This window comes from Conger conger, chromosome 2 (assembly GCF_963514075.1).
Source record: "Conger conger chromosome 2, fConCon1.1, whole genome shotgun sequence".
Classification (NCBI taxonomy): Eukaryota; Metazoa; Chordata; class Actinopteri; order Anguilliformes; family Congridae; genus Conger; species Conger conger.
The window spans coordinates 41,907,154-41,918,565 of record NC_083761.1 but is presented as its reverse complement, the minus strand read 5'-3'; the positions used below and the strand labels follow the sequence as shown (position 1 = coordinate 41,918,565).

The 11,412-nt window shown below is 42.7% G+C and overlaps 1 protein-coding gene across 1 annotated transcript in view; it reads left to right on the top strand.

The window, feature by feature from the left end:
* Positions 1-1,230: 1,230 nt before the first annotated feature.
* Positions 1,231-11,412, top strand: part of mapta (microtubule-associated protein tau a) — a 50,476-nt gene continuing 40,294 nt past the window's right edge. Inside the window, exon 1 of the mRNA XM_061231365.1 lies at positions 1,231-1,282. The gene's annotated coding sequence lies outside the window, so the exon portion shown is untranslated. The remainder of the gene's footprint in view (positions 1,283-11,412) is intronic.

Sequence of the window (11,412 nt, the reverse complement as noted above, 5' to 3'; positions counted from 1 at the left end):
TTCAAAGAGTAATCGGCAAATACAGGCAGAGTTCAAAAACCAGGAGACAGACCAAACCAGTGACAGTACAAAAACAAAAGCCAAACAGTCCAAAACCAGGCAGATAATCCAAAAACTAGAAAATCCAAGAGAGCAGAACCAGATAGAATTAACCAGGGCACAGACACAGGGTAGGGGAAGCTAGAACTGGGATAGGGAACAGAATAACAGAAAGATGAAGTAGCCCTGAACAAACAAAACAGACAGATATATATTGGGAGATAATGAGAGGCAACAAGAATCAGGTGAGTAACAATCAAGAAGTGGAACACAGGTGAAACTAATGACAGGGAATGAATGGGTAGACAGACAGACTACAGAAAGCACAGAGGTTAACAAAAGGCAAAAACACTGGGGATGCTGAAAGTCTACGTACCAACACAGTTTGTGGGCAAGCTATGTTGAAAGAGTGGTACAAGATATATAGTCTCAAATAGGACACATGGACATGTTGGAAATAAAGCATGCAGTAGAAAAGTGCAAAATAAGTATATTGCCTCTAACTTTAATATGCAAAATTGCCAGGATACCTTGAGCAGGACAGCAGGCTGATCAATTTAATTTCCTGTCTTTTGAGGCTTTCAGCAAATGCAAACATTTCAGTTAAAACATTTTTTTGTTTGTTTGATGAATTGCTTTATATCTTGCTTTATATATTGAGTTGCACCATATGATTTGCTGTTTGGGGGAGCAGGTTATTTGCATTATCAAGCAGGTATACTTAATAAAGTGACCGCTGAGTATACATTCAATATTTTAAACAATAGCTGTGTTGTTCTAGAACCTTCTACATATTATAATATGTTCTTAACAAATTTTAGAATTAATATTGTCCTTTTTAATTTCATTAAATACATGTTCAGGAAAAACATTACTTTTCTTGGTGCATTAGTAGCCTACCCTGATGGCACAATATTGCCCTGAGGCAACAAAATATTTGGGCCTGGGGGGTGAAAGTAAAATATATGACCATGTATACATTATCAGCGGTCCTACATAATCCAAGAAGTAGATTAGAATAATTTTTCAATGTGAAACCAAAATGTGTTCAGAAGAGGGTTAAGGTAATACAAAAATACTAAATTAATACAAAATGAACATATTTACGTCCAACAGACCCCTTCCGTCGGTCCGGCTCTGTTGTATAGCGCCCTCGTCCCGTCTCCAAACGAACTGCATATTTCGGCTGGTTCTTCAGTGAGTGACTGCAGCTGTAGAGACAATAACACTGTCCACCACACAGGTATGTAAAGACAATTTCATTGCCATGATCGAAATGTAAATTCCGATTAAGCATATTATATGTTTGCTTAACACATGCAGCAGATTAATGAGATAAATGTCATGTTTTTAGCCTCGATAATGCTGTCAGAATTTAAAGTCGGCGTTCGTACTTGTCATGTGCAGTATAGCCTATATTTTCCCATTCAGTGGGAAGGTTGGGCCTGCATATCTATGTATATCGGAACTAGATATAACAACAGCTTAAAATGTCTATAATATCTATATTTTATAATTATCATGTTGCAATGCAGTAGCCTACTCCTTTTTCTCTGCGTTTGCAAATGCTGTTGCTGTACTCAAATTCATTTTTAGGCTATGACAGTTTTTCATGGATTGAAAGCTAGCGAACGTTCGGAGGAAATTGACAAACCCAACCTTCAGACAAACGTTCTCGATGGCACATTCCCAGTCAGTAGCTTTCATGTGAAATATATTTCTACGCATGCAATTTATAATATTTTTAATATTTCAACAAAAATAATCATTCCATTGTAATGACTGTGGCGTAAGAAAGCGGAACGCAGGCTATGTTAAGCCGAGGGACGTAGAAAGTAATAATGTGCTCTGCAGGAACACATTACCCTATTCTGGACCTTTCTCTGGCTCTGCATTCATGAAAGACGGTTTTTTTACGCGTCGCTTAAATCGCTGTATACATTCCAGTGGGTAAACTGTAAACCGCCGTGATTATGCACAATTGAAAAACCGATTTCTTTAACGCGGCGAAAAATGACCATTTCGCCAGATTTGCTTTCCGCGAAGAATGGTGCTGATGCGGACTACAGCTTCTGCAGCGGTTGGCTACACCCAAGCATGTTTCTGTAGCGGTTCGCAGCATCGTTTCCATTTTTTAGCTGAAACGATTCCGTAGGCTAATATTTGTACGTGCATGGTAGGCTTTGTTTGGTGAAAGTCGCTTTGGGTGTGGGCTACAATTCGTGGTCTAATTGTCTATGGATGCGTTATGAATTTAATTAAGTCTACGTGCTAATTTGACACTGTGTTGCAGAAGGAGTTAAAGCAATGTTGTTGCTATGATACATCAATATTGGCGACACCTAAAATATTGTAATTACCCAAAAACAAGACAAACGAAACGAAACGAAGCCAACAGCTTTTTCCTTTTAAACACGGACTCTGCCTAAACATGCAATGCATAGCCTCGTTAGCTAGAACAATAGGAATGCAATGAAATTGAAATGTGTTATACAGTTGCAGTACTTCTTTATGTAGGCTAGCATCTTTACAGTATAGCCTACTCTTAAAATGTGTATACTGATGCGGGTTAGTATGGAAACATAGAACCATTTGTCTCGAATTTTCAGTGCGATGGGCACACCTAATTTTCCTTTCGGTTTCTTAGAGGGGGCGTGTAGTAACGACATTCCACTGGGAATTCTCAACAGGATGCATGCCTGCAGAACAGGTGAATGCAAGGGCGATTTTCAGGTTGGACGATGTCGCTTATGAGGAACCGTCACAACAAAGGATTTGGTCTGTGAAAACAATTTACTAGCTGCAAGTTTAGAACGGAAATAGAGTAATATATAATACATAGAAGCCTATTCTAGTAGGTTAGTAGTAGGACAGAAAGGCTACAGTAACTCAGATAACCACTCTGTACAATGGTGGTGAGCAGAAAAGCATCTAAGAATGCACAACATGTCAAACCTTGAGGTGGATGGGCTACAACAGCAGAAGACCTCAATCGGGTTGCATTTCTGTCAGCCAAGAGCAGAAAGCTGAGGCTGCAGTGGGCACAGTCTCACCATTACATTACATTACATTACATTATTGGCATTTGGCAGACGCTCTTATCCAGAGCGACGTACAACAAAGTGCATACCCATAACCAGGGATAAGTTCGCTGAAAGACCCTAGAGGTAAGTACAATTTCAACTGCTACCTGTACAACAAAGATAAGGACAAGGGCAATTTTTTTTTTTTTTTTTTTTTTGAACAAACAAACAAACAGAGCAAAAGTCACCAAAGTTAACTATCCAAACACTGCTTACCTAGCCAACTAAAATACTGATACACAAGTCACAGAGACAACAATTAAGGTTCACAGGGAGGTAGGGAGGGATGGGGAGAGGTGCTGTTTGAAGAGGTGTGTCTTCAGCTTGCGCTTGAAGGTGGGGAGGGATTCTATAGTTCTGACCTCAACGGGGAGTTCGTTCCACCACCGTGGAGCCAGAACAGACAGTAGTCGTGAGCGTGAGGTGGAGGTTCTGAGAGGGGGAGGTGCCAAGCGGCCTGTGGAGGCTGAACGAAGAGGTCTGGCAGGGGTGTAGGGTCTGATGATTTTTTGCAGATAAGCTGGGGAAGACCCTTTAACTGCTTGGAAGGCTAGCACCAATGTTTTGAATTTGATGCGAGCCATGACAGGCAGCCAGTGGAGGGAAGTAAGCAGGGGGGTGACGTGTGAGTATTTGGGAAGGTTGAAGACCAGACGAGCTGCTGCATTCTGGATGAGTTGGAGGGGTCTGATGGCAGACGCTGGGAGGCCAGCCAAGAGGGAATTGCAGTAGTCCAGGCGGGACAGAACCATCGCTTGGACCAGGAGCTGGGTCGAGTAGGGGGACAGTTGGACAGTTAAAAAAATGTAGCCTGGTCTGATGAATCTTGATTTCTGTTGAGGCATACAGATGGTAGCCCAGGCTAGTGATGGTGGTGTATTGGTGTGGGGGTGGGGGTTCTTAGCACACTTTGGGCCTGTTAATACCAATCATTCATCACTTGAATTGAGAGAGAGCAAAGGGTATATTAGTATAATGTTCCTAATAAAGTGCTCATTGATTGCAGCTCCAGTGGTTACCCCCCATCTTATCCGCACACCTTAATTTTGCACGTGTGATAAAGAATTAGAATTTGTGACTCCCGGTCAGTTGGTTGATCAGACTCCTTCACGTGTGTGGACTATTGCCTATTCACGGAAAGACGTAGTTCATTTTTGTATGAGTCTACTTAAAATGCAATATGGAGCCCATTTTGCTACTGGCCACTGTACAGATGAACAAAGAACAGCCACATGGGCCATAACGATGACCTGTTGTAAAGTAGCATCTAATCCTTTCAGAATTTTCCCCATTTTCACGCAGTATGGTCCGCTCATTCACATTTGCTGTATTAGCATTTCTTTTTTTAAGTCAACTAAATAATTATTGCAGTTCAGGGTCCAAATGACAGACCCCAGCTAACTGGGACAAGCTAGGTTGGTGGTTCTAATCCTGGTGTAGCCACAATAAGATCCGCACAGCCGTTGGGCCCTTGAGCAAGGCCCTTAACCCTGCATTGCTCCAGGGGTGGATTGTCTCCTGCTTACTCTAATCAACTGTACATTGCTCTGGATGAGAGCATCTGCCAAAATGCCAATAATAATAATGTAATGACAAGCTGGGGCTTAGGGTGTGCTGAGCTTTTGCATTTTTTAAACTTAAAGGGGTAATAGATCCTGAAACACTTTTTTTGAGTTGTAACGCTGAATATCTTGCCACTGTTTTTTTGAAAATTATAGTTTATATTTTTACTCAGAATTTTGCATTAAGTCATGCAGATTATGAAAGCCAAGATATTGCTCTACAAAATGAAGATGAAAGCCTAAAACAGCCAAAAATTTTACATACACATCGATTTATGTGAAATTGGCTGTCGTGACTTATGACTGACTATGATAGAATGGGTCACATATGCTACATTCCATTCAGAGTCAGAGGTTGGAATATCCCAGGTGAAATTTCCAACTTCCGACCTTCAAGTGCACAACGCCAAAGGTATACAATAAACATGGCTGACTGTGAAAAACTGGTGGTATTTATGTGGCATTTGTATAACCCAAGGGGCCAGCTTACGAGCTATTAGTTTTGCCAATTGAGGTCGTCCCCTCATGATAGCTATATTTTCACTCAAAAAGCCCAGTTCCCCATTCAGGTTTGACAGCTAATTCAAAATATTTGATACTGATGTTCATTCCAGGCTACATATTGTTTTGTTTTTTTTCCTTATTTCTTCCAAGGTCAAATTTTTTCTCTCTAGCACACAGACAAAACTAGAGATGTTTTTATTTCCCAAATAAATTGTTGCGCCCTCGTTTGGCAACTGCCCAAGTTCATAATTTACCCATAGACATTCATATATAACTAGACAGGAAAGCATGCCCTTGGCCAACCTAAGGAGTGAGGTACCCAGAAGTATGGCTGCTGAGCACCACATTTTTGCCCATTGACTTCAATGTAAAAACCCAAGCTGATTTAACAACCAAAGAAAACCTGAACGGTCAATTTTTTTCAGCTATAAATCTTTCACATGTCTTTTGGTATTTTTTACTATTTTCTAAAATAACATTTGTGAGGAGAAGATAAATTTTATAGATTATTTGCCCTAACCAGCTAACTAATAACATTGGCAATGTATTTTGATTTAGATTTTAATGTAATGCTGGAGAAATTATTTACATTGCCTTTTAGTTGATGGTTTATTATTTACAAAGGGCACCTCCATGGTTGCTGCCATTGTTATGTGATGTCAGATGACTGCTTCTTGTGAAATTGGGGTAGGTGGAGTTCCCCCGAGTCTTCAAGTAGGTACTTGGAAAGGAGGTCAGAAAATACAGAGGCAACGCACTGGTTCCGGAAGTAAAAATTCAACCCTTGCTTCACAAGAAAAGGAAAAAACAACATTTTTAATTCATGGGGCAAGTTTAAACCACAAGAACAGGTGTGAACCCAGTTCCCACACCGCATCTGCATAGCTAGGCTAGGGGAATTAGTGCAATAACAGCATAAGCACAGGCCTGGACAATATAGAAGAGGCTACAGGTATCATATTCATGAGACAGTCATTTCCCCTCTCATGCTATGCTGCGAAATAAAAGTCATGCTGTTACCTCTTTCGCTCAAAGCGGTTCCTATAATCAGACCTGCTTTATGGTCGTAAGCAGCCCCAGTCTCGGCCTGCATTAAGATTATAACATTCGGCGTCTGTGTCCAAAGAGTGAGGTAGCAGATGAATTCATGTTGCATAGCAGGGCAGCAGAAACTAGGTCAGAGCTCCAGTGCAATGGCATTCAGCCGTGAAGGAGCATCCAGGACTTTCAGCCCTGCAACCTCATATCCTATCAGAGTGCTACTCCCACTTCAGACAGGATGCGGTTACTGCATTTACCCTCTCCCATGGAATCATGGGTCCCCCTAAAGGTGTGAGCTGGCACTACCTGCTGACAACATAGGGTGCTTCACCGAATCACTGATTTTTACAAAGGATGCCCGTGTGGATATTTAAGTTGCTTACAAATCTGGCATCGCCACAGAATTGTGGTCGCCCTATTTCCAGCTAACATTAGTTAGCTTACTAGCTGAGTGATAGCAAGGTAACTATAGCTATAGTAACTATAGTTGGGTGGATATGCTTACAAACCTACCAAAGTGAACTGCCCCTTTAACTAATGTAACGGAAACTATACGTAATTATAGTACACAATCACGTGATAGTGTAGACCAACCAAATTTGTAAGCGACACAGATTGGTCTGATGAATCCACACCTGCACAGATTGTCAAAAAGCACTCAGGAGAAATACAAGGAAATGTCTTGTTTCTCTGGCTTTGGTCTGAAAGGGTCACTGGTTTTAGCCTGTGTAAACAGTTTAGTACTTTTTCCAGAAGCTGAGGACCACCTTGAAATAGCCAGCTGGGGTGGATGCTATGAATGGATCTTGCATAACAGGAGCCTTGGGTGAAATTATTTTTAATGTCAATGCTGAAGTTGTTCTGGGCCTATTTGAGACGTAGTGACTTCAGAGTAACAGCCCTACTCCTAAAAGGCTAAACTGAATGATTTATGGTCCTGATCTACAGCAGGCTTCACAAAAGCAAAATGAATATGGCTTTGCTCATGTAAGGATAAGTTGTGAGTTCATACAATCAGTCTAGCCCATGGTTAGAGACGTACAAGTCAAAGATGAAGTACTGGCAATGTAGCTTTCAGACTTTCTTTCCTAACTTAAGAAAATGGCAAGATGATAGAATCCCTGTATAAATAATATAATAATAATCAAAATATGATTGGTGAAGGTAGCAGAAGCCTGCCTATATAAGGGTAGAAAACCAACACCCACTCTATTTTAAAGCCCAAGACGATAAGTGATGACCTTAGCTTTTTGTCTTTTCTCTTCAGATTTGTCCTTACTGTGATGTAATAAAATGTAGTACATTGGATAGCAGTGTTGCCTCACAACAAGAAGGTCCTGGTTTCAAATCCTGACTGGAGCCTTTCTGTGTGGAGTTTGCTGATTGGGACTGAAGAGTAAAATACACCTCACAGTCCAATCGTAATCCTCATGCACACAATTTGGCAGTTGCTTTTGTTATCACTAAGGCCTCACCGAGGGTCTGATTATTGCTCTAATTGGTCCTCATTTGGTGTAGTCGTACAGCAGTGATGCTGTTGATTTTCATACATGTGGTGAGACACTGGCCAAGTGATGTATTCATACCATACAAACTCCCCTGACTGCAGAATCACAAACAATTTGCTTTCAGTCTAAATTTGGCCATACCTTGCTTTTGGGTTAGATGTGATCATATTCATGAAAATAATTTCCCAATTAACAGCTTTTGTGAACCCTATTGCTTACATAATGGTTTTATAAATGTCCTCAGCTTGTTTGAGGGATTGGGTTGTTTGCTGCAAACCACCCCAAGCTGTCACAGTATAAGGAGCAGTGAGCAGGAACATCCTCCAGTCCTGGGCTTCATATCTAGCCTGTTTGAGCTTTGCAGTGTCGCACAGGACAGAGAGAAAAATCTCCTCACTGACAGATTATTCAGAAACAATGGCCTAAAGCGCCAAGGCAGGGCACAACCGGCCAATAATAACCGTTCTTCAAAACAAAGGCTGACAGTCTGGTAGGAAGCTTCTGACGTCCCCCACGCTTTGCAAGTGCATTTGTTGATGGCGCTCCTTTCAGTGCGACCTCTCCGCCCGCTCCGGTGGCTTTTTCTCTCAGGCCAGCACTTCTTGTGCCAAGTCCGCATTCTCGCGGGCTGTTCCCGGGGATGAAAGCTGCTGACCTTTCCGTTGTTTCTTCTCTCCTCCTCAAAAGTCCAATAAAGAGCGGAATATCGCGTCGCACTGCGTTGTTTCCGCCAGTAATCCCCAGCAGTCACGTTAGCTGTCCCAGAGGGACCCCGCTTGGCTCTCTCAAAGAGTGGGTGCCCCTTTGGCTCCACACAAAGGAAAGCTACGTCACGGATGTCCAGGATTGTTAATATCACAGTATTCGGGTTTTTAAGCAACCATGTCAGCTGGTACTGCTTCTCATGCGCTTTGACCCCTTGTGGGTCCATGCATATATGTCTGCTTGATATTGGAGGCTGTGTCTCTGAGGACAGAATGCCATACTTTGGGGAGGGGTGTTGATATTAGACAGCAGGAAGGCTCCGATGACGGAAGCTCAAAGCCTTTGGTATCGCACTCGAGTGACTCTGCCACTGTGAGCCGGAGTTTGAAACTGATGAGTCACACTGTCAATCTGTTTTACTGCTTGTTTGGATAGACGAGTCATCTTGGAAGGGATTACTTTCACTGGGGCTTCACTGGAGATTCACTGGAGATTCACTGGAGCTTTCTGTGTGCCTCTCCCTGTACTCTCTCCTGTCACAGTTATTATTTTGGTTTGCTTGGGCTACTTGCTTTTAAGGGGTTTACAATTAAGGGGCCTCTGCAATGTGCTTCTTTGTCACTGCAGTACTTTTTGTTTGAAAGTTGTGCAGAAGCCAGAGTGGAGGACTGAGAAAACATTATTGTCTTGTGCCAATTCTTTACTTTATCTTGAGTGACTTACAGCCATTTTATAGCATATTTGAACACCAGGATTACTGTGTGAGTGCCTGAGGTGAACTAGCCTTTTCAAGCATGAGATGACACCACAACACCTGCCATTTTAATTCAGTTTTTAGTTCTAAATTGACAGCAAATTTCTAAAATTGCCATATGAGAGTATACCTGAGGCCAAAAAAGGATTTGACTGGAAATAACACAATGGCGAGGTAGAGATTCTGCTGCATACCCAACATAAAGGGCAGCGAACAAAAACATCAATATCAATTGGTCAGTCCAAAGCCAGTCTTTATATTGAAAACATAACAGCCATTTTCACAAATTCCACAGTAGCCCTAAGTATATGCCAGTTCCACTTCAGTTCAGAAAGACAAACGGTAAAGCCAACAATAATGGACCGCTTTGCTGCATTGTGTCTTCAGGGACACCCAGACCCTGTCCCCCAGGCACCCGGGCAGATGGTCCAAGGCCATGTCTGGGATTTTTCAGGAGACTGGTGGGTAGGGGCAGCTCAACCAAGCGCAGACAGAGAGCTGAGGTGCCCGGGGTCCTGATTAAGAGGGCCCCGATTATTTAGCCTGGCACAAGGGGCCAGGAGCAGAGGTAGGGGAGAGCAGATGGCTCTTTATCCAAAGGGATAGGCTCTGGAGGCATGCAGGTTCACCTGGCACAGGTCAGGCACAGCCATGCCAGAGAGCCCCTTCCTTCTTCACTACTGCGCTTTCACTGTTGAATAGGGCACTTCTGCTCTAATGCACCTTGTTAATGAAACACAGGCCTTTGATTCACCCCATAATAAATCACAGGTTCTTCATTCACCCCCTTAATAAAACACCCCTCCCCCCTCCCAATAAGAGACAGACCCTAATTCAACCCTTATAATAAATTAAGTTTATTCACCTAACATGGCCCCTTAATTCTTGCTGCCTATCTGGCTTATTTGGTACTCAGAGCTCCTGCCATTGGCTAATACAGTAGGACTTATCTATTTTTTCCTACACATTTATCTGGAGGAGGCTTTGTCTCCCCACTGAAGGGAAGGAATATAACCAGAATAATAACCAGAATAACTAGCCACAAAAGCAGTGGAAAGCTTTATGCTTCATTCCTTAGCCCACAGAGCTGGGGAAGGGGGAGGGGACTGGAAAGCGGTCAAAATAGAGAGACAGAAGACGAGTCCTGTTATTCTCCCTCAGTAATCTGCTGCATCATGGGGGAGACGCACGCCAGATAATGAGTGTGTGCGTCAGGCCCTCCACTCTCTGCCTCTCTCGCTGAGGCAGGGAGAAACCCCTGGGCCTTCGTCGATCTCTCACACAGTGGAGGCAGGCCGTGCTCAGCTCCGTCCACCCTACCCACTACGCAAATAGCTGCTGAATAGTAATATTCAAGCATGCAGTCTCCAAGGCACCAGCCCGTCAACATGGCGGGGCTAAGAGCTGCACCAGCTATTCAAACCACCGCTCCCTCAGAATCAGAGCGGCCTTCCTTTATCAGGCCCCAGAAGTGAAATATAAAGGGGAAGGATGAGGACAGTGCTGGTCTGTTTCCTTAGCTCTTGGCAAAGCTCACGCTCCCATCTGCAGCTGTGCTCATGCCTTCTCTTGTTGGGATAACAACGGAAGGCTGAATAGATCTGTCAGTGAACATTTAGCATAAAACATAACTGTGGCTGAAAACCATCCATACAACATCATCAGACCACAGTAAAGAATCCCATTTTAACATGGTAAGATTATCTTAAAATTCTGTGCTTTTTCTTTCAAAAAGATTCTTATAGGTCATGAGTTTCTATTTTTCCTAAAACAAAGGCTAATTTCAGAAATATTGTCAATCGAAAAAAGGAAAGAAGCCTTTCCTTGAGTTAACCGGGCCTAAACTCAACTGATGAATAACCCTAACCTATGTTTTGATGCAATTCTCCTTTCCTTGACTTGACAGTTGTTGAGTTGGGAATCTGTGAACTAGCTAAACCCACTCTATAATATGTGAGATGCCTGTCACCCAGACTGGTGGAAGAAATGCATTTCCTCAGTTGGTGGATTGAATATAAGGGCCGGAAAACCCTCAATGTGAAGCAGACACTGCAGCAGAAAGAGCCAGAACCAGTTTCCTACATGATTTACCATTGCTCATGTATGGTACGTGTGCGTGTGCGTGTGCGTGTGTGTGTGTGTGTGTGTGTGTGAGAGAGAGAGAGAGAGAGAGAGAGAGAGAGAAATACTTTTTTTAGTTCTCGTTTATTGCACAG